Below are 23,357 nucleotides of genomic sequence, written 5' to 3'. Positions count from 1 at the left end.
ACCCCAACCACCTCTGGAGCTAGAAAGATCATTAAACGTTTCGCCTGTTGAAATGCTTCATCCCCAACTGTGAGACAGCAAGCGCTTCAGTTTCTAAAGTGACACCAGAATTATAGCGGGGTGAGAAGGAAGTAAGCCGTACAAGCCTGGCAGGCGTCGTAGCGTCGGACACGTCACAACACATCCACATTCAAAGCACTTTGGAAGACCAACTGCTTTTAGGACCAGCAAAGCTTTCTAAAGGAAGGCCCTGAATGAGGAATCAGTAAGAAAACACTGAGATCCCTGATGCTTGTGTTACGCATTCCAATGCCATCGCAATATTGCCAAGACACAACTCAGACACCTAAATCATCAGAAGCTAATTCGGATTTTATCCCAAGCATTAAGAGCAGTACGCAGAGTCTCCAGGGCCCAGTCCTTGCTCTGGAAGAGCTGCCAGTTCATAGTCTTTATTTACTCCCTCCAGAGAGTGCTTTGCTGCAAAAAGATGATCTGTTTGTTGACAAAGTGTTAAGTAGCATGCTTCACATAAATCTCCCTATTTATTATCAAGGCTGCATGTCCATTCATCAGCTACCGCCGAGCGCTTTTCGAGCGCTCAGCAGCTGCTGCATTCCCCTTCAGTGTTACCACACTACTGGTGTTTATCCTTGGGCTTCCCAAAGTGCTTTGAAAAGCTCTGGCGTATAATCTACAATGGCTACCGTATATAAAACCAAGGTGACTTGTGGTTTCTCTTCAGAGCAGCGTCGTCTAGTGGATACAGCATCGACCTGGGACTCAGAAGATCCGGGATCTATCCCTAACTCTGCTGTTGGCCTGCTCGATGGGCTCATAGGTCATGTTATTTCTGTGCCTCAGCTTCTCTCCCCGTAAAACCGAGATACGATAGCGTTTCCTTCGCATCATACTCGCAGATTTACTGCTGAGATGGGCTATACAAAGAGCTAAGCAGCACTATTAGTTCTACTTCCTATGGTGATTGGCGAACCTGGAACTCAGTGCTGCTAGAAGAGGTACCTTGACCCATATCTGAATGAATAGTTTGCAATTACATAGCACTATCCAGGTAAGTACTTTAAGCCCCCACACAAGCACTGGGACAGCATCTCTGAGCGGTAGAAACACACCCACATTTTACCCGGCGGGGCAGACATTTGGGTCCTGATTTTAAAGTGTTGAGTCCCTACAGCTCCCTTTGAGCTCTGGGAAAGCTGGGGATAAGGATGCAAGCGACCAGTCGAGTAGCTGACTACCTGATCAGCATGAGCATATCCTACTAGTCACTACGCGACTAGTTGCTTTCCCCCCGCCTTGCTGCCTCCATCAGGGTGGGGGGGAGGCAGGAGCCGGTGCTGGGGGAGGAGGGAGCTTTCCCCGCAGGGGGGAGGGGACTGGGGAGTCAGAGGCGCAGCGGGGAATTAGCTGTCCCGACTTGCACCCAGTCCCAGACGTTGTGCCTTTGAAATGTATTACGAGTCTGGCGGCCCTTAACACATTTCAAAAGCAGAGGTGCAGTGACTGGGACTGAGCATGAACCGGGAAAGCTTTCTCCTGGCTCGCGCCCGATCTACCCCGCCGCACCTCTGCAGTTTCCCCCTTTATCAACTAATCGATGGAAATTCCCTAGCTATGGGTACTGCATACCTTCGAAAATCGAGTCAGCAATTCAGACTCCAACTTCAACAACCCCCATTCAACATGTCTGGCCCAAGGCCAAGCCTGGAGATATCTTCGGCTAAATCTACACTGGCACTTGACAGCGCTGTAACTTCCTGCCTCAGCGGTGTGAAAAACCACCCCCCAGGCAGCGAGTGACAGCGCTGTAACGGCCTGTGTCAGAGGCAGCAGCCGGCTCCCTGGAAGGGAGGCCAGAAGGCCGGAGCTGGTACATGCTGGGAGCCGGCTTAGAAGTGGGCTCCCAACACGCACCAGCTCCTGGGGAACCTGCTGCCACCTGATACAGAGCTAGCATTGCGGGGCAGCAGCGGATGTGCGCTGGAAGCCGGCTTGAGTGGCCCCAGGCTGCCCTGGAAGGGGCGGGGCCGGGACACGTCCATGCTCCCCCTCCCACAAACCCTCGATTGGCCTGGGTTTGGGGGAACACATGAAATCTTTGCCCACGTCCTCCACATGCCCAGAAAGAGCTGCCAGCTGTTCTGAACAGTTGACGGTTCCCTCTAGGCACCTGCCCCCTTGCAGGGCAGGAGGAGATTTCGCAAGCTGCCCCCTACCTCAGGCCAATCAGGGCTTGGGGGTGGCAGGAGTACGCAAAGTCTCCTCCCACCTTGCCCCTGCCCTGCAAGGGGTGTTTAGAGTGAAAGCGCTGTGTGCCCCTTGCAGAACGGGAGGAGACCTCACACACTTCCTGCTCCCGCCCTGCAAGGAGCACACGGCGTTTTCACTCTAGGTGCCACGCTCACCTTGCAGGGCAAGAAGAGACTCTGCATGCTTCCCCCGCCCCTAGGCCAATCAGGGCCTGGGGACAGGAGAACGGCAGGATCTCCACGGGCTGAATCAACTGCTTGACCAGCCGGCCCCGGCCCGCGGAGGCCCCTTTGCTTGACTAGCCAGATCTGCCCATGGAGGCCCCTTTCTTGACCAACGTGACCCCTTTGTTTGACCAACCTGCTTGACTGGCCAGATCTGCCCACGGAGGCCCCTTTGCTTGACCAACTTGACCCCTTTGCTTGACCAACCTGCTTGACTGGCCAGATCTGCCCACGGAGGCCCCTTTGCTTGACCAACTTGACCCCTTTGCTTGACCAACCTGCTTGACTGGCCAGATCTGCCCACGGAGGCCCCTTTGCTTGACCAACTTGACCCCTTTGCTTGACCAACCTGCTTGACTGGCCGCATCCGGCCCATGGAGGCCCCTTTGCCCACCCCTGAGCTAGAAGGTAAAGGAAATACAATTTCTTGTCCATCGGACCGGACCTGCTCCCAGAATCTCACACCTGCAGCGGAGGAAATAAGCACATTTCCTCTCGAAGGAGACATTTCTATAACCCTGCCCCCAAAGGCTGCCCCCTACTCACGGCCTATTCCTTAAAATAGCCCAGCTGGAGCAATGTGGAACGAGAGCAACTGGAGAGCTCTGAAAAGGTGTCTCGGTGCGTTATTGACATTTAAAGGTGGTGGATAGGAGACCTGCCAGTTGCAGCCGGTCTGGGCTACAGAGTAGCCAAGAATTCCACACACAGACCATCTCATTTACCCCTTCTCATTCCTGCACGATCGTCAGCACACGCGGTGGTCTAGAGTGGCGCCGTGATCGCCAGTTCTCAGCCCAGTGGCATTTCTGAACGTTAGCGTTTCAGATATTGGACAAGTGTCTCTGCTCCACCCCCCTCCTCCGCCCACTGTGCACCCTCGCTGGCCAGCCTGCAGCCAGGGAAGTCACGTAAGAGATATGGGTGGTGGGGTTTTTTTTCTCCCCAGAAATAGATCTTTTAGGGGGATCAGATGTCGCTTGGCTTTTTGGTTCATGCCAAGAACACTGGGCTCCAGATAAGCGTGGTCGAAAAGAAGGGAGCCAAGAACCCGAAGAACAAATGTTTCCCAAGAGAAAGTCGCTGGCATGCTCTCCGACAAACTGTTTTCTTTGTTTTGTTTGCTTACAGACAAGAGGCTAACGCTGAGGCCCTTTAAAGAGAGAGGGAAAACGAATCCTGCCCAGCCCTTGAATTCCTGGGTGTTGTCCCTGGTGGGGGACAACCCAGGCAAATAAATATTCCATTTCACGCAGCCTTTATTCACTCCCTTCATGCCACCCCACTGTACCTCTGATTATTTTGCAGGCTTCCAGCTTCTGACACACGTAGGGGATTTCTCGTTCTTTTATTTGCAATGCCTTCTGGCTATTTGCTCTTCACACTCCTTAATTCTCATCTTACATGGCATCTATCACAGTTTAAGTTCCTTTCTATGGCTTTGCGTGGGCTGGATTTTTCGCTCCCGAAGGATAGCTGTCTGGCTTAAACAGTCTCTGAAATCTTGGCCTCTAACCCAACTCTATTTTCCCTCTCCATTTTGCTTCCTTTTCTGTTAGGGGCACGCATGACCTGTGAGACTAGCAGTGTCGCACTCATGCTATGTCGAGCCCAAGGATTTTCATTTCCGCAGTTTGGATCCTTTGTAACTCGCTTCCTGCTTTAAAATCTTCCTTTTGAAAGTTATATGGTCAAGGGGCAGTTTCCAGGAGCATCCTTCCTCAAAGGATGCTGGGGTTCATTAGGTGGTGGTCCAAGTTAGTTGCTTAGTGCTTCAGGACTATCTTGAGCCAAACGAGGCACGTTTGTGACTCAGGATACAACCGAGAAAGGGATGGGCCAGTATTTAGGGGTGAGAATGGTTAACTGGTAAGCATCACCCTTAACGGGGGATGTTAACTGATTCTCGTTAACCGGTGGGGGCTGGAGCAGCTGCCTGCCCACTGTGGAGAGGGGTAGCTCCAGTCCAGCCGGAAAAGGCTCCACCTGCAGTGAGCCTGGTACATGGGCAGGGGCGCTTCCGCCTGGCCGGAGCACCCCCTGTCCATAAGGACAGGGGGGCCGCTCCAGCCTGCCACCCCTTTAATTGATTAACTGGTTAAATATTACGTTTAACGGACTAACCAACTAAATGGGATTTTACATCCCTACTTGTATTTAAGGCACTACATCAGTGACACGCAAACAGCACTGGGGAGCGGGCCGCATGACCCGTCGAGAGCATCCTGCGGCCTGTATTTCCACTGGGGTTCCACCTGCAGCCCGCAGGCCCCCTGCCTGCCTCATGTGCCTCATGGGCAGCTAATTCGCAGTGATCCAGCTCTGGGAGGGAGTGGGAGGAGCAGGGACAGAGCGTGACTCAGCGGATTTGCGGTGCTCCAAAAGTGCTGGGAGGGAGGGGGAGGAGAAGGAAGAGCAGGGCTCCAGCGATCATGCACAAGAGGTGAGTTGGGGGGTAGACGGGGGAGGTCTGTGGGCCGCAGGTTGCCCACCATTGCACTCCACGAAGACACGAGAGATCTGGGTTTGAGACCAGGCTCTACCACATGTTCTCTGACTGGCAAATCGCTCCTGCTCTGACTCCACTCCCAACTGTACAACGCAGTCCTCTTTCCTTTCTTTCCCCCTGGATCTCCCCCTCTTTCCCCTCTGTCTCATCGAATCACGATGCAGGGCCCCTCTCTCACCATGCACACGCCCGGGGTTCTGCACAGCAGGGCTCTGCTCTCACGAGGGGACCTCTGGCCGCTGCGGCACACCACGACACACTTGCATACTGCCCGCTTCCAAGAAGCAGTCATTTAAGGTTGTGCTGAGAAACTGCTTCCCTAAACCCTGTCCTAGCTTGACCTACAACCAGCTCACATGCTGCCAACTGGAGTCACCCCCCTTGCTGATTTATGAGACCGAGTTGCTTCTGATGTCCCTTCCCGGTGCTCACTCCATCCTCTCCCCCAGTCGTGTAACTCCGGGAGCGTATCCACTTTCCTACAACTTGGGTCTGAACCCCCCTCGCCACTCAGAAGCGAGTCGAGATTTACAAGGAAAGCAGGACGGAGGCGGCCAACGCCTCCACAGAGCTGGGCCAGTTCGCTCCCTTTATCCCTCCCAATCCTGCCCTCCCCTCGGCTCAGGCTGCCTCTTCCCGGCCAAGGACGGGAACAGAACCGCTTCCCCAGGCGCTGAGCAGTGCCCAGAGATGGAGAGCTGTCTGCAGCGCAAAAGAGCAGCCACCTCGGCCCACGCCTTCACGGAGGGGGAGGGAGTCGTGCCAACCCCGTGGCTTCAAGCAGAGGAGAGGGTGAGTAGCCCTGTTTGGCTGCCGAGTCGCAGCTGGGTGAGGCACCGCTCGGCTGCAGCACCAACAGCGGCTGGCTGGGAGCTTTGCTCTCCAACATCACTTAGCAACGGCTCCAGGTAGAGCCTTCCCCGCTGCGGGCCACCTCCCCTTCTCAACGGTTCACAGACCAGCTGGTGTCCCAGCAGCCTCCGTCCGCCGCAGCCCAGAGCGGGCGGAAGGCGGCAGCTTGGTGCAGCCCTTTGCCCGGACCCCTGAGCATGGTGCTGGCTTCCCCGACACCAACTTCATTCTCCAGCAGCGCTGACGCCTTGTGTGTTCACTGCCAACGGCACCCCCGCTATGCACGTGATCAAGGGACCCTTTGACTACGGTCCAATAGCCTCACATCCCGGGGGGAGAGGGTGTAGCCCCATTTTACAGCCAAAAAGACAGAGGAAGAAAATACCCACATTTCCCGAAGGAATCATTAATTCTGGGTCCGGGACTTAGGAAATCACCAGCCTGGTTTTCCAACAGGTTGGCACCTACCACTCCCACGGACATCCATAGAATTGCCAGCACCTCCGAATGTTAGGCCCTAGATCAGCGGTCTCCAAACTGTGCAGCAAGCCATTCTAGGGGGGCACAGAGGAATGTAATCAGGATACCCTTCTAGGGGGGCAGAGAGGAATGTCTGGGGGGGGGTGACACTAGCGGTGCATAGAAGAATGTGCCGAGGTACCCCTCTGGGGGACAGAGGAATGTGTCAGGGTACCCCTCTGGGGGGCACAGAGGAATGTCTGGGGGTGCCCTGGTAGGGGGTACAGAGGAATATCTGGGGTGTGTATAGCAGGACATGGGTCACCCACATGGGGGCAGAGAGGGAGTGCCATGAATCCAGCCCCACTCGGCCCCCAACCCAACTCCGTCCCCACTCCCAGAAGCCCAGTCTGGCTGGAGCAGCCCCACCCCCTTTAATCGGTTAACCGGATAAACAGTACATTTAACCGGTTAACTAAACAGGATTTTACATCTCTCATTTAAACCCCCTCTGGGCTCCCCTTTTAGAGGAACCACACTGGCGCTACCTGGAAGGACATCAGGGCCCCCGCTTGACTCTGCCACCGTTACGCAACAGATTGCAGGGGAAAGGAAGCGGGTGACACACGCGCGTCCATTTTGCAGCTGAAGGAGCTGGAAGTAATTCTGGCCTCACCAAACCCATCTTTAGCTGTTGAACAGTGATGGGACAAAGCCACTGAGCCATTGTCATATGCGATAAGGCAGTTCTAATCCAGCAAAGAAATGACAGCCTCTAGCCATCCGTCAGCTCATAGCCCTGTCTGTGCATCCGTCCATCCTGCGGCGTGGTCCCGTGCCATCTGCTGTCATCTTTAGCTTGCTGCCTAGCAGCACCTGGCCCCATCGTGATGTTATTCTCGTTATCCCACAGGAAAAATTAAAAAAACAACAACAAACCAACACCACAGCACAGCCGGTACTAAAAACGATACTTCCCGTCTCACACCCAGGGCTGTCATTAGGAATCAACTCTGTGCTGTCAAGCCTCAAAGTATCAGACTATAAAAAATAAAGAGGGGGACAGAAAGAGAAGAACAAGTGTGGGGTTTATGAGTAGGGTGGCCAGGTGGCCGGTTTTCTACCAGACAGTCCAGTTTGGGGCCCTCTGCCCGGTAAAAAAAAATCCAATGTCCGGTATTTCCTAGTTTTCCGGCTGGGCACCGGACAGAAGAGGGGGTGGGGGGTGGAATCGGCGCTGGGAGCCCTGGTTGCGTGTGAGGAGCAGGGGCAGCCCGGTCCATACTCCTGTGCGCTGGTCAAGAGCGTAGTGGAGCCGCAGCCGGACTGACTCGCGCAGGATGGGAGCACCCTGGGATCTGCGCAGCCCGGGTCAGTCCTGCTCCCCGCTGGCTGATTCGCTCCCCCACCCCCATCTTAGCCGGCCGGTTGGTTCCTGCTCCAGATCCTCCCCGGCCAGCCCTGCTTCCGGCGGCCAGTTCTCCCCTCTTCCTCCTCCTGAGCTCTCCCGGCCAGCTCCGCCCCCCCCCCCGCCCTCCTCCAATATCCTGCGGCCAGCCCCCTTCCGCCTGACCCCCCCCCCCCCACCGACCAGCTCTGCTTCCTGTCAGCTCCCCCATCTCCACCAGCCAGCCCCGTTGCCCCCATTAGCTCTGTTTCCTGCCACCTCCCCCACCTCCGGCCAGCACCGCTCCCCTGACTACCTGGTAACCCTATTTGTGAGGAAGGAGTGAAACTTGCTCTCTCGGCTGCTGGCATACTGGTCATCAGCTAAGTCAGAATTCATGTCCACATGCAAGAGCCTAAACCAGCATGGATTTAACAAGGAGATATGCTTAGGCATGAACTTTATACGGTTTGTGTCGAGACTGACCGATTGCCTTGTCCCATTTTAAATACAGTCTGAATAACGATTGGCAAGACACCACCCCGAGCGGCAGAGACTGACAGCATCCGAAACAACGCTGCAGCCACAGCAGCTGCTGCCAGCAGGAGTTCTAAGCAACGTCGCGCTTAATTAAAAACATCGTTTTGAAATACACTGCACAACTTCTCCATGTGGCGAGAGGTTTTGCCCACCGCAGGAGCGAGACGCCATGCAGAGCTGAACAGGCAAGCTTTCCTCCAGGCCTGAAAGGTCAGATCCAAGTTCATCCGTGCACAAGAGGTGCAAGGTATTATTAAATGGGGTATGCAAAGAATTGGGTAGTGCTGTATCATTTGTGTTAGCAACTTTCCTGAGCTTCTGGGAAACGCTATGTGAAAAAAATGGCATGGAACAGAGCTCTTTGTATGCTGTAAAGCCCAAGCCACTACTGCGTTTTCATTTGGTTGCTAGTGCCAGGTCAGAGATTTTCAAGAGTGACCACAGATTTTAGGTGTCAGTGTTTGGGTGCCCAATTACAGACATACAAAAAGGATCTGATTTTCAGAGGCTTGATTTTCAGTGCTGGCTGAAAACAGGTCCCCCTCAAGGCATCGCAAACAGAGCCCCTGAAATCTACTACTTCCCTCCTGAAGGTCAGTCCTGTGTATTAACCTGATATGCCTAGCACACCTAGCCAAGCACACCTAGCCAAGCTATTATTATTAGGAGGCAGAACCAGAGCATTATAATATTTGAGGCATTAAAAGGAGGAGTGATGCAAAAGCACTTCTTCCTTCTCGCCAACAAAACCCAACACCCCCGCTCATATTTTAGCTGGTTCCAGCTGCCCGGCAGCCAAAGCAGCAAGAAGGTAGAAAAACATACTCCAAGAGCTCTTGAGAGGCTCAAACACAGCCCTGTATAACGGTCTGAAAAACTGCAAAACAGCATTCAGAGAAATTGTATCACATCAGCTGCAGCATCACTTGAAATTCCGTTGGAGGAACAAAAAAGGGTCTTGCGAACTGCCGAGAATGAATGCTCTGCAATGCGTTTTGGGAGGCAAGGTTCACTGGGAGCTCTCTCACCATCGTCATCGGGTAGCAAATGTCAGACACGTGATCCCTATTTTATACACATTCAATATTTTTTATTGGCTTTGATCCAAGGCTGCCAGGGATCTGGATTCAGTGGGAACGGACTGCACATGAGAAAAAAACATACTAATTTCCCACAAGGTCTAATTTTCCGTGGAAGCATTTCAAGTATTTTGGCAAATCCATGTTCTGGCAATTTAGCTCTAGCCCACAAATTCTTAATGGGTTTTCAATCACAATGCATCCGGCAATACAAGCTGCAACACCGATTACCATATTAAGCATGACAGAACAATGTAAAAAGGGTTTTTCAAGCAATATTAATAACCTGTCAAGTGAATAAATATCCTTCCCACTCAAGAGCTACAGGGGATCTGGAAGCTGTGAAGGAACATGCTGTATATAACCTCGTGGAGGAGAATGGCTTCTCCGCAGCACGCAGCCCTAGGTTTCTTTGGCACAGATGCCCATCTAGCAGGGATGATTCAGACTCGTACTCTGCAAAGACCGATGCAACTACTCTATCAGATGAAGTCCAAACAAGGGAATCCAAAATGAGGGCTCTACAGGGAGCTTTGTGTGGCCTGGCAGATAGAGAACCGGACTGGGAGAAAGGAGGCCTGGTTCTAGTCCTAGATCTACTGCAGACTTCTGTTGAGTGGCCTTGGGCACTTAACCGCCCTATGCCACTGCACCTTCTCCAGCCCTTTGTCTGCCTTATCTATTTAGTTTATAAACAGTTGGAGGGCAGGGGCAGTCTCTCTCACTACATACACATCCACAGTCTCTAGCACAATGGGGCCCAGACCACTAGACACTGCTCTAACACAAACAACAACAGGAGAGCAACTGCTACGCAGGATAAGTAGCCCCCTACCACCACAGTTTTATGATTCACCATTGTCTGTAATAAAGACGAAAGAGATAAGTGACAGGCAATTGCCCCGAGCGTGCAGCAGGGAAGTAGGGATCACTGCTGAGCGAGCACTGGTCTGGAGCCGAGAGCCACCCCTCTGTGCCTCAGTTTCCCTCTCTGTCAAACCAAGATAACGCTTACCCGACCTCATTTGGAAGGATACCAAATGCCACCACGTGCAAAGCACTATTCGTAGTAACAATAATAATCACCCGGACCTAACTGGCCTCCTAGGCTAGTGCTGACTCCGGCTCCAGCAAAGGACAGGTGCTCCAGAAAGGGACACGACCACAAGCTCCGAAAAAGAACGCATCACAGAGTGAGTGGTTACAGCACACACACACACCTTTTCCCCTAGCGAAGATGCAATCCAGCATTTCATGACTGTCGGGACTGTGCCGCATTGCGACCCTTTGGCACTTCCCAGCAGCAAAGGGGGCCGAAGACAGGGCCTTCCTGGTCCATGGCTGTAGCACTTTAAGGGCTGAGCTAAAGGAAAATCTCTTTGAGCCATACGCCGTATAGCAGGGATGGCCAGAATTGTATGCTGCACCAGAATTGTTGCGGGGGGAAATGAAGAGCTCTCCATCAGCCAGAACTGTGGAGCGCCGGAGGCCATTTCTAGGGATGTGAGGGGGAGGCTTCGTGAGCCGCACTTTCAGGGGTGAAGAGCCGCACGCGGCTCGCGAGCCGAGGGTTGGCCACCACTGCCATACAGGATCTGCGACGTTGCTGAGCAAGTCTGATTTCAGCCAGCAGAGGGCAGCGCAGCAAAGGTCGCCGACAGATCCGTGCCAAGGCCCCGTGTGCCTGTCGGAAGAGGAAAGCGCCTCTTCTTTTAGTCACATACCTAGGACCATTGGCTCCACGTATGAATCCATATTTCAAAGTGAGTACATAGGCCAAAAGAGGGCGTTACTCACCAGGAACTGCCTACCACATGACCCTCCCCTTCCAAGTATAACCTGGGTATGTGTAAAAATACCACCCCCGCACATATGCACAGGATAAGCTTACAGCTAGCTGCAATCTGCCTACCTTGCTGTGCCTTGTACCCACGCAACCCTCAGCAAAGAGCACGTTCTGTTATGCGAGGCTACCGAAAGCCCCCAACCCTTGGAAAGGCCAGCGTATGTGGAGCCCGGTAGCATTATGCTAAAGAGTTTCAAACGCCAGCACAGAGGCGAGCTGGGCAGCTAAGAACAGAAGAGCAAAGCGTGGCATCCCCCACCAGTGGAACTATTCCACCATCAGACCAGGCATCCATCTAGCAGCTGGGGGCTCAGGACGGGCGTGCGGCCCCGCTAGGGCGCTCTTCTCAGCTACCCAATTTATAGGACTAGTATTAATTACCAGCTTAGATCCAGCTTTTAATCAACAGCATTATTTCAGGGCAGGGCAAAAGGGCTCAGGTGCATCACATGAGTACACAATGGCAGAGGGACAAGGGTGTGCAGGTGGGAGTCTCAAACCAAAAACACGTTCAAGCCCAATATCATTGCGAACAAGTGGCTAGGGCTAATCAGTGCCAGACTCCCCTCGGCTGTGTCTGCAGGGTTCAGAAATCCAGCCAGCAGTTTTGTCTCTCAACCAAGGCAGGCAGCCACCGAAACCTGGTCCATCAGGTTGCTTCCAGCTCACTGGCTAGTTAACATTCTGCACAGCATGATGGCTTAAGCCTGCTGCGATCTGGCTTCAACACTGGGCTTTGTTTTTAATTCACATAGGCAGCAGCCCTCATTTTCAGGTCTGTGCTGTCTGAAGCTCAGGAACACAAATGGTTCTGCCCCGCCCCAAAGGCCCCAAAAGAAACACATACCAAGCAAATTGCAATTTACATTTTGCCACAAGCATCTTTTGCTGAAACCAACTGCCAGGAATTGTAGGATACAAGAGTGAGTGATCAGCAGGCGTTACCAAGCGCGTTTATGAGGGAGCCTCGTTAACCCTTTGCTGGTCTCCTGAAGGAGCCCTGCATTACTTAAGACAAAGAACTGCATTGCTCCCACTTCTGCCTCTTGCAACTTGACCTTGAAGCAGCCAATTAACTGCTCTCTATATATCTCAATCTATCCATCTGTAAAAGGGGTACGAATGATACTTTTCTAAGAGCCAGCAGAGCTAAAAGATTTTAATGACAATTTAGCCATCAACTTTACCCTTATTTTTGTGCTGGTAATTCAACTACAAACAGATCATGAATTACTAATTTATTCTCCATTCAAAACTGGACTTATCAGCCTATCGTTTGATCACAGACAGTTTGCAGCTGCTACACGAGTTGTATGACCGGTTACCTACGTCCCATGGCTTTAAGGCTCACCACAAAATCTTTCAAAAATGTGGGACATGCACGATGGGGGGCTGGGGAAGGTGGCAAGGCCAAATCGGAGTGATGGTGAAACCCTGTACATTAGGTGACGCCACCACTCAACTTTGGCCAAGCTGCCCTGTCGTTAGCCTTCTGAAGCAATACAAGACTCATTTATTTTGTATTTGAACCATTAAGTGTAGAGCTGCCAGAGACCTGATTTAGTATGAGATGGGCTATTTTTTATTTAAATAGAGGACATCTCTTATAATATAAGACTGTTGGCAGCCCTATATGGCATCGCTCCCCAGTGGGATAACCTAACCTTTCCGGACTCATTTTGTTTCTGCCTCCAGCTGACTTTTGGTGGTAGTCATTAAACACTTTTCTTTTCTGAATTAAACCCAGGCCTGAAATCTGACATTCAAACACCTTTGCAAGAACAAAAGCTCACCCCAAGATCCGTGAGAAAGGTGACTGCAACAGAGCTAACAGAGTATGTTTCTGAAAAGCGTTATTAAATACTCCTCGTCATGCTTTGCCCAGCTCTAGCCCGAAGTATGCCTTGGGTTTCAGAGCCTCACTACAGGTTGAACTCTCCAATTCAGCACCCTCTGGACCCAACCGGTACCAAACCAGAGAATTTGCCAGACCACTGAAGGCAGCATTACCAACACTTCCTCTGCTTACTGGGCTCTTAGAAGACTTGTAGGGGTAAATTAGAGCTAAGTAACAGCACAGAAAACTGAGAGCCAGAGTTGGTGGCTGGAAACCAGTGTTTCTCAAAGCGGTCAGCGAAACCCCTTTGAGAAACCTTTTAACGGGCCACTCTAGTGTGTTTATTTACTGGTGCCGTGGCCACAGGGCAAAGGGGAGCTGCAAGAAGCGGTGTGGCTGGGCTCCCGCCCCCCGTGGCTGCAAACAGCAAATCGGAGCCAACGGGAGCCACAAGGCTCTGTGGCCATGGTGCTGGTAAATAAACACACTGAAGCGACCAGGTAAAAGGTTTCTCAAAGTGGTTTTCATGGTGCTGGTAAATAAACACACTGAAGTGACCAGTTAAAAGGTTTCTCAAAGTGGTTTTGTGGACCACATTGAGAGACACGGCTGTAAGCTAACTTTATGGAACTGCGGGAAACTTGGCCACACCCGTAAGTGGACATCGGACTAAGTAAAATCATGCTGGACCACAGGCGTTGCCCGACCAGAGAGTGCCAGACTAGAGAGTCACAAGCTACACTGCAAACTGTAAATATACTAAAAAACAGAGCTTATGAGCAAGCGAGAAACCGATGGCCTGGCCCAATTCCTTGAAGGCACATAGCAGGCGGCTGTAGCAACACAGACACAGAGCCCTTTCAGCAGAAGCTCAGTAACCTTTGTGTGTTTGTAGACACAACCCCATTGAGAAACCTGAGGGTGCACGCAGGACTGAGGCTGAAAACACAAAGCAAATCAGCGCCTTGGACGGGGCGCTGCGCTGCTTCCGACTGACGGAAACGAACAAGATTCCCATCCAGATCTGGGTGGTGAGAAAGACTCCCTGTAGAGAATGCTTCTGTGAACAGATGGGACTGGATTATACCCTTGGATGTCAACGGATTCTGGCAAGCAGAATAGGGGAAATAAAGAACTCCTGGCCAATAAAAAGATTTTTTAGTTCCAAAACCCTGAGTGTTCAAATCTGAAGTTACCAGAAAAGCAGGGGGGGAGGAAGGCTTGTTAAGTACAAGAATCCATATTACATGAGGGTTTGCAGATTTAGTCAACTGCACTGAAGCAGCGTATAGAGCAACCAGAAACATCCTCGAGATCCCCTGCACCACTAACACGGTAGGCTGTTGCTGTCGGCCCTGGCTAAAGATTTGGTGCAGTAATAGTGGAAGCTGCCCTTTGCAGCAGTTGAACCATCAATCGCCATGGGAAGGTGGGCAAGGGTGGGTGAGAGAGATTGTGCTAAAGAGAGACTGACACTCCTGGCTACTGGCCCCAACCTGACAGTAGGGCTGACCTGCTCATTAAGAACCCCTAATCTGCATGCCTCCCACAGCTCTCTGCAACGCAAGTCATTCATTTCAGACGCATCATCCCGTGTGGGGAAGACAGAACATTTAGTGCACGGCTTGTGAAAAACGAGAAGCCTCAAACAACGTGCTGCCGTTTTACAGCTTCTGAACCAAGGCGCAAGGTGAAGGGTTGTAAAAGTGCCTCCCTCCCATTTGGAAAAGGGACTTGAGACGAGGCCAGCGAAGAGGACACTGCCAAGCTCATAATGGCAGCCTGCATCAGAGCCGGGAACTGAACTCCCAGCCAACCTCCCCCCAGCCTCCGTGCACGAGACCTCGACGGGGGAACGCGCTTCCCTCAGACCCTTCGGTCTGGCAGAGTTTGGATTCATGAGCCTTCCACACAGCCTGCAAGACCCACCGTGGCGTCCCGCTATTTGGGGCGAAGGCAGTCCCTGGATATCGGGCAGGGCTCTGCACCGATGGCGGGATGCTTTGTGACAAGACTGTATGGCAAGGGTGCCCAGAATGGGATGGGAGCCTCCGGGTGAAACAGAGAGCTGCACTGTATGGATCAAAAGGCCAATTTAAGTTCACAGCTGCACTGACTGAAGAAAGGCACATGACAGAATCCTAGGGCTAGAAGGGACCTCAGGAGTCATCGAGTCCAGCCCCCTGCCCAAGGCAGGACCAATCCCAACTAAATCAACCTAGCCAGGGCTTTGTCAAGCTGGGGCTTAAAAACCTCTAGGGATGGAGATTCCACCCCCTCCCTAGGGAACCCATCCTAGGGCTTCACTACCTACATGGTAAAAAAGTTTTTCCTAATATCCAACCTAGACCTCCCCCACTGCAACTTTTTATTATAGACTCTAACTTGAGACCCTTGCTCCTTGTTCTGCCATCCATCACCACTGAGAACAGCCTCTCTCCATCCCCTTTGGAACCCCCTCATCAGGAAGTTGAAGGCTGCTATCAAATCCCCCCTCACTCTTCTCTTCTGCAGAATAAATAAGCCCAAATCCCTCAGCCTCTCCTTGCAAGTCATGTGCTCCAGCCCCCTCATCATTTTTGTTACCCTCTGCTGGACTCTTTCCAGTGTGTCCACATTGTTTCTGCAGTGGGGGGAGGGGAAGAGGGGGGAGAACTGGACACAATACTCCAGAAGTGACCTCACCAGTGCTGAATAAAGGGGAACAATCACTTCCCTAGATCTGCTGGCAATGCTCCTCCTAATGTATCCCCACATGCCGTTAGCCTTCTTGGCTACAAGGGCGCACTGTTGACTCATACAGACAGATCTGCTTCATTCTCCCAGGCACACCCGCCCCAGCGCCCGTCTCTTGGGACCCCTGGTTCCTACAGGCTCCTGCTCCTCCTGAAGATACTGAGGCCCTCTGTAAAGTGCTTTGAGATCTACTGATGAAAAGAGCTATTTGAGAAATAGACATAGTTATACATAACGAATCACATAGCCATCAGACATTAACAGCCTCCTGCCACGGCTACAGCATACCAGTCAAACTTCTGTCTCAGAGCTCTATGGATCCCCTAGCAGCCCTATCTACCCCAAATAAACAAGGAAAAAGGGGAGAGAAGCCCACAGCTCCCTAAAACTTATTCCGGAGTCCGCACACTCCCACTGGTCCGATCGTCGTGCTACATATGCCCTTAGCAAAGCGTCAATAGAGCCATTTAAGCCAAAGCTCTTGTGTAGTCTGACTCATGCTCCTTGCTGACAATCGAGTCCTTTCAGTCTGGAGTACAGTCCCCCAAAAGCCTGCCGCTACTCTGTGCAGAGTAGGTGTGGTTTTGTTCGATGCCACACATGCAAATGCAGTGTCTTTTGATAACAGAACCGCTGTACGGGGCTCTCTGAATACAACGCCCCCCTTCTCCCTGGATGAGGACCTGAATTTCTGTGTTTTCTTTTATAAAGTGAATGAACGATTATGCAAGACAGGTTCTCGCCCCATCTGGGGAAATATCTGAAGGGTCTAATTTCCATCTTAAAGCTCCCACTTCTCCAAGTTGCTAAGTTGTCCTTGGTTACCAGAGGTTTTTCAGTAGTTGAAGGATCTGCAGCTTTTTCTGTCATCTCTGAACAAACTGGATGAAGCCGGTTTTTTTCTCATCAGCAGGCTGGAAATGCCACCCCTAGCTTGGTGTGACTAGGAGGTCCCATCTATTTCCTCAGAGTTTTGCAAAGCTATCAGAGCACTCCCGTTGCAATTACAACACATCGCATACAACCATGCCCAGCCTCTTCTCTTCAAAAACAGGTATGTAAAACCTGTGCAGGGCAGAGAGACTGGAAAGAAATCTATACAGTCTTCCTTTGATAAATGAATCCATATTAAGCTATTATCACTTATTTTGGCATTGGAAAAAGTAAAGAAAAGGGCAACAAAATGATTAGGGGTCTGGAATGGCTGCCATATAAGGAGAGATTAATTAAACTGGGACTTTTCATCTTAGAAAAGAAGAGATTGGGGGGGGGGAAATACGATAGAGGTCTATAAAATCATGATTGGTGTGGAGAAAGTATGTAAAGAAAAGTTATCTACTTGTTCCCATAACACAAGAACTAAGGGTCACCAGATGAAATTAATAGGTAGCAGGTTTAAAACAAATGAACAGAAGTATTTCTTCACACAATGCAAAGTCAACTTGTGGAACTCCTTGCCAGAGGACATTGTAAAGACCAAGTCTTTAACAGGGTTCAAAAAAGAGCTAGATAAATTCAAGGAGGACCCGTTCATCAATAGCTATTAGCCAGGATGGGCAGGAATGGTGTTCCTAGGTTCTATCAGGGAAATGGGCAACAGGGGATGGATCACTTGATGATTACCTGTTCTGTTCATTCTCCCTAGGGGGCGCCTAGCATTGGCCACTGTTGGAAGACAGGATACTAGGCTAGCTGGACCTTTGGTCTGAAAAATTATGGCCGTTCTTATGCTATTGTTCTTAGAAAGGGGAGAGATTATTCCCTCACTCTGCTTTCACTTTAATTATAAAGTCCAAATGGCACAAAATTAGCACACTTCACCTTTGGACAGAGATTTTTTTTAAGAGGTTTCATAGCAAGTTATATTACAGGAGAAAATAGGTGGGGGGTTTTGTTTTTCTTTTCTGCTATCTTACTGAAGACAGCTAAAATTGAACATTACTGAGTGTAACAGATGATGGAGAACTGATCATGCCTATTCAGGTTTAGTTTTATAAAAAAAAGTCTTAAAAAAGAAAAGCATACTTATTAACCAGCTTTAAAACAAAACAAAACCTGGCTCTTTGGAGGGAATTTCTACACATGGTAATTCCACAAACATTAATTACACTGTCAACATTTTAAAAATCCTTACCTGTTTTCGTTATTTCCTTTAAAAGCCCGAAGATTTTAACTGAATTTTCATTATGCTGTTTGTTTGATTTCTGCTCCGGGTTCAGTTTATACAGCAAAAAATGACTGTTCAATTTCACTGTGTTTCCAGTCCATTTTACTTGCTGGTTTTCCAACACTAGCACTCTATATTCCTCCCGGCCTTCGCACCTACCCTCCAAGAACATTTCGATCCCCAAACTCTCAAAACTTAGTGAAACTAAAAGAATATCACAAAAATATTCCTATTCATGTTATACAAAATGCTTTCCTTTAAACGAGGCTTATATTTTAACCTTTAAAAATCTTACCAGATATAAACCCATCAGTGGTAGAGGGTCAAAGAAATGAGGGAAGAGAGGATTCTTTCCTAGGTTGTGACTGAGGATTCACCTAAAGTGTATCACCACCAATAAAAATTCTCCTGCAGAACTGAGTTTTGGAGCACAGCTCAACTGACTCAGGCTCACGCTACAGAGCTAAAAATAATCATGTAGACATTCTCGCTTCAGCTGGAGTCTGGGCTCATACCTAAGTGACGGTGGCAGGTCTCAGAAGCCCGGGTCCTGCTTGAGTGGGAATATCTACACTGCTATTTCTAGCTCTGTAGCACAAACCTGACTCAGAATCCTGACGAGGGATCTGAGACCCTCTGCCACGGGATTTATTTGCAGTGGAGACGTACCCTGAATTGCAGTGGTAGGGGAGACGACTGTTGAAAGGTGGAGTTTGGCCAAGATTTTAAAGAGCGCTTAGTAATTGTTGGTGTTCAGCTTGAAACACCTTGAATGGGACATGTTGTGCACAAATTATCCAGCACCTGGATCTCAAGTTGGGCACCCAAAAGACTGTGTCATAACTGCGAGTCACTTTTGAAAATCCAGACCATATATTTTTTCCTATCATGCAAAACAGCAGATTAAAGGAAAGGTAAAAGGTCAGCTACAGTAGAACTTAAAGCAACAGCAGCACATGGCATACCGCTCAACTAGAACAGAGGGTGTCTGGATGGATAAATATATGAATTTGTGATAGACAGGCCTGATAAATACAAAAAGTTCCAGTGCACAGACCTCATGGAATGCATCATAGTCCTCCTGCCCAGCCAGGACTCCAACGCCACTGAGAAAAATTGAATCTGACAACGGAAGAGACACTGTATTGGTCACAACCCATAATCACAGCCAAAGGAAAGAAAAGTTCAGAAATTCCCAGTGGGAGTAAGGGTGTGGAAGGAAACAGGAACTAAAGATGAAAGGGCTAGAGGAAAAAAAACAACCCAACATCTGCACACAGAGCTTTAAGTGGTGACTGGGAGGAGACTGACCCAGGTGCTGTGCTGCCAAGCAGCCGGAAAAAGCAAATCAGTGTCACCAATTGAGGCCTCGCTGTCTTTTAACAAAAGCCATGAGACACCATGCAATCTGACATTGAAGGCAGGACAGATCCATTAGTCAGTAGAGGGAAGAAAGAGATGCATGGTGTAGGTACATCTGCCTCCTAGAAGCTCCTTGAGAAATGAGTAGAACTGAATGGGAAAAGCTGTCTCACGTGCCATGACAAATTCTGAAAGATTTTTCAGTTTTTGAAAACTGGAGGTTTGGGGGGGGAGGAGGGGTGACAGAAATCTGGACATTTTTAAGAAAAATGAAAATTTCCATTTAGAATACAAGAGGTCACTTTTCATTAACACTATTAGAAAGACACTGACCAGCGCTGGCAATAAGCATGAAAGCAAGAGACAAATCCAGTCAGGCTGCTGGAGGAAAAGAAGGGTTAGGGGAGTGTCATTCAGGAACACATACAGAGCTCTAGCTCATCACAGAATATCTCCTACTCTCTCCTTTGCAAGACATGCTGGCCACATCTGTGTCACCAGCCTGAGACGCATGGAGGGATGGTGGCAAAAAGTATAGAAGTGGATGGGCCTCCCAGGATAAATGCAAAACCTACTCCGGGTTGAGAGTTCTGACCAAGACAACCAGCCTCACTCGAAAATAGACCAAGAAGCTGTGTGTCCTCCAAGGAGGAGTGCAGCTGGAGGCCCGACACTCTGTAGGAATGGTGGGGGAGACATGCAACCAGTTTCTAAATGAAAAAAAGCATGGCCCAGTGGTTAGAGCAAGAAGACTTGAAAGACCTGGGTTCAAATCCCTGCTCTTCCACAGATGACTTTGGACAAATTGCGATCCTCTTTGCATGTCAGTTTCCCCGTCTGTAATATGGAGCTAACTGCACTTCTAGATCTTACTGCTGGGAGGATTGAGGTGTTCAGACATTACAGTGGCCATATGACTACTTAAGAGAGCTACCTGCGTCCACAGTACTGGCCAGTGTCCACGCTTCCCTGTAAACTGCACGCTGAATAGGGAGAGATTAGCAGATTAGCAGAGCGCTGGTTAGCAGAGCATCCACTGATTAGCAGAGCGCCAACTGTGAGGCTTTTTGTTTCTATGGATGGTGCACATTTGCACATGCCTCAGTGCAAATAAATTATTCCGCACATTGACGCAAAAGATTAGAAGGAATATTGCTTACCAAGTCACCTGTATTTGTTAGAAACTACAGACCTCAGGCTGAATACCATCACATGATCCTGTTTTAGCCAGCTATCTGAACCATGTTTTCCCAACGGCTTCAGGCATCACAACCCACCAATGGCCAGGTCTCCTCTAATGGTCACAGCAACACACTTTACACAAGAAACTCAACTCCACTTCAAGTCTGCATCTCAGTACACAAGGTAGCAAGTGCAAGTTGTTTACCAATGGTTTTGGTCTCAGTTTACTGCACAGCTTGATTTGCAATGATGCAAAGACTTGCTTGTAATGAATTCCCCTTTCATTTAATCCACACATTGTATGAGGGGCAACAGCAGAATCTTACAATCAGTGTCTGTGTTCTGCAGGGCAGATGAAACATTAAAAAAACATAGATCAGATTTAACTAACAGTTTAGTTGCTGTGGAATGCATCCGAAGCCCAGAGAAGTTGAAAATTGTTATTAATTGCCATTTAGTTTGTTATTTCTTATTGAACTACAACAGTTTCTGCCCATAAGAGAAAGCAGAGAGCTTACCTTCATGGCCTCAGGGTTTATACTGAAGTAGCTATTCGAGGATAAGCTTCTAGATGGACACTCATATCTCAGAATAAGAACACATCCAAATGGCAACAGTGGAATACAGACTGACCTCTCTAGTACAGCACCCATGGGACCTGGCCAGTGCTGAACCAGAGAATTTGCCAGACCATGGGAGGTCAGTATTGTCTAGCAGAATTACCAACACTTCCATGGCTTACTGGGTACTTAGAAGACATTTAGGGGTAAACTGGAGCTAAGTAACAGCAGAGAACACAGAGCCAGAACTAGTGGCTGTAAACTATGGATGTTGCCGGACCAGAGAGTGCCCGATTAGAGAGGTTCAACCTCGATTTGTGTTGGAAGAGTTATTCTGGTAAGTTACCAAATGGCCACAAGCCCTTAGTTTACTACATCATGTAGAACAGCCTGTCCCTGCACAGGTTAGCTGTGCAACCAAACGCTGATGGAAGCTACACAAGTCTGGAAGCCCTGACTTGACTGCTGCATGAATCAAGAACGAGCGTAGAGAACAAGCTATCCTTGGCTGTGCTGACGCAGATGACCCTCCATGTACTGCACTTTCACAACAGTTTGTCTATCTGAGCAAGGACAGCTAATAAAAATTACCTTGACAGTAGCCTGAAGTCTAGCACATGGCTTGCCATGAACCAGACACGCAGGAAATCAAAGAAAAATTCCAAACTCGCCTATCTGCTCTGAAGAACGCACACCATTAGGATTTGTTTTATTAACGATCATGTACCTACAGGCCGCAAGGAGGAGCGGAGGCCCACTGTGATGGGTGCTGTAGAGACAGTGAGAGACAGTATAATCTAAATAGCGTATAATCTAAATAGACAAGACAGGTAGAGGGTGGGAAGGGAGAGGTTTAGCTTCCTTAATGTCATCCAGCAGGTCAATAACTACGCTGGTAACAGACTCCGGGTCTCCTGACTCTCTGTCCAATGTCCTCTGCGCAAGACCATCCTGCCGTCCCTAAGCACTGCTTGGCCAACGGATTAAATTCTGTATTTCCTTGAAGCTCACTGAGGAACATGCGACTCTAAATTAGAATCTGTCTATAGACTTCCTCCGAGAGTCACATGGCTGAGAGGCACATGACAGCTACAGAGCATTTGCCTGACTGTTACACTATGTGCATGACATGTTGAGCAACACTGCCTCAAAGGGCGGTGGCTTGGCATGAAGGAACACAGGGGAGCAGTATGCCTCCAACTCCGGAGCAGGACACCCCCCCTTCCCTCTTTACGACTCGCTTCTGAGCCTCATATACACCCCAGAATCCCTGCCACCACTCCCCATCATTAGGTGGAAGCCGAGGCTCAGAAAAGCATCAGGGGTTGGAACATGGCATGTCACAGGCCTTTGGAGGAGCTCAGCTACAAAGCAAACTCAGGGTAAGGCACCAGAGCGCTGCACTCTTGAACAGGTTTCGTCCGCACAAGGCAAAAACATCACAGCACCGAATTCAAATACTAACGATTATACAGAACCACCACAATCTCTTCGGAGGAGAAATTTCAACCCTCAGAAAGTGCTGAAGAACCGAGAGAGACCACGGCCCCGACGCAGCAAGGTACTTTACGCATGTACCTAACTCTAGTGTGACTGTTGGCGTGCTGGTTGGGCTCGTGTTTAAATATCATGCTGAGATTTCGCAGATTCGACTGTCAGACAGGACCACCGGGATTATCTAGACAGGCCTCCTGCCTAACTTTGTCCATGGCAAAAGCGATCGTTCATACTCAGAGCAGGGATATGAATGGGTAATCAATTAACTGGTTATCCGGTAAGCATCACCCTTTACCAGTGCCCTGGGGTTAGGACTGAGAGAATCCTGCTGCCGGTGGCAACAGCAGTCCCAGCACCGGGACTGGATCCCACTTACTTAAGTAAGCAGTTAAACATGAGGTTAATCAGTTAACTGATTAATTGGGATTTTACATCCCTAAATCAACAGAGTTTGCTGAGGGCCAGTAAAAGAGCCAAGAACTGAACTCAGGTGAGTATCCGAGTTCCAAGGCTACAATGAACGACAGCCTCACAATGAACAATAAGCCCCAATCCCCAGACCTTCTGCAATTTCATCTGCTAAAACTCAGGGACACCTCTGCCCAAAGCCATTCTGAGCAGCCCCAGCTGCTAAGCCCATGGCTGGCCTTGTGTAATGCCAGACTTCTGGATGTCTAGCAGTAATCCAAGTGCAGTCACTGCTTGCCTGTCCACATCCTTTATTGTATTCCTGCCTCGATTCCTGGGAACAGTCCAAGAACTACCAAATGCTCAATCTATAAGGCAACTGGGTTGGATTATCCATCTCCTCTAGGGGGAGAGGTAGCCCCGCATCTCTTGGCATGAAAG

The 23,357-nt window shown here is 49.9% G+C and overlaps 1 protein-coding gene across 7 annotated transcripts in view; it reads right to left on the bottom strand.

Annotated features, from left to right (window-relative positions):
• The window catches only part of PTP4A3 (protein tyrosine phosphatase 4A3), a 171,278-nt gene that overhangs the window by 63,544 nt on the left and 84,377 nt on the right, over window positions 1-23,357 (bottom strand). The gene's annotated exons all lie outside the window — the stretch shown is intronic.

The sequence above is a fragment of the Pelodiscus sinensis genome, chromosome 2 (genome assembly GCF_049634645.1).
Source record: "Pelodiscus sinensis isolate JC-2024 chromosome 2, ASM4963464v1, whole genome shotgun sequence".
Classification (NCBI taxonomy): domain Eukaryota; kingdom Metazoa; phylum Chordata; order Testudines; family Trionychidae; genus Pelodiscus; species Pelodiscus sinensis.
This window is presented reverse-complemented; position numbering and strand designations above follow the sequence as displayed.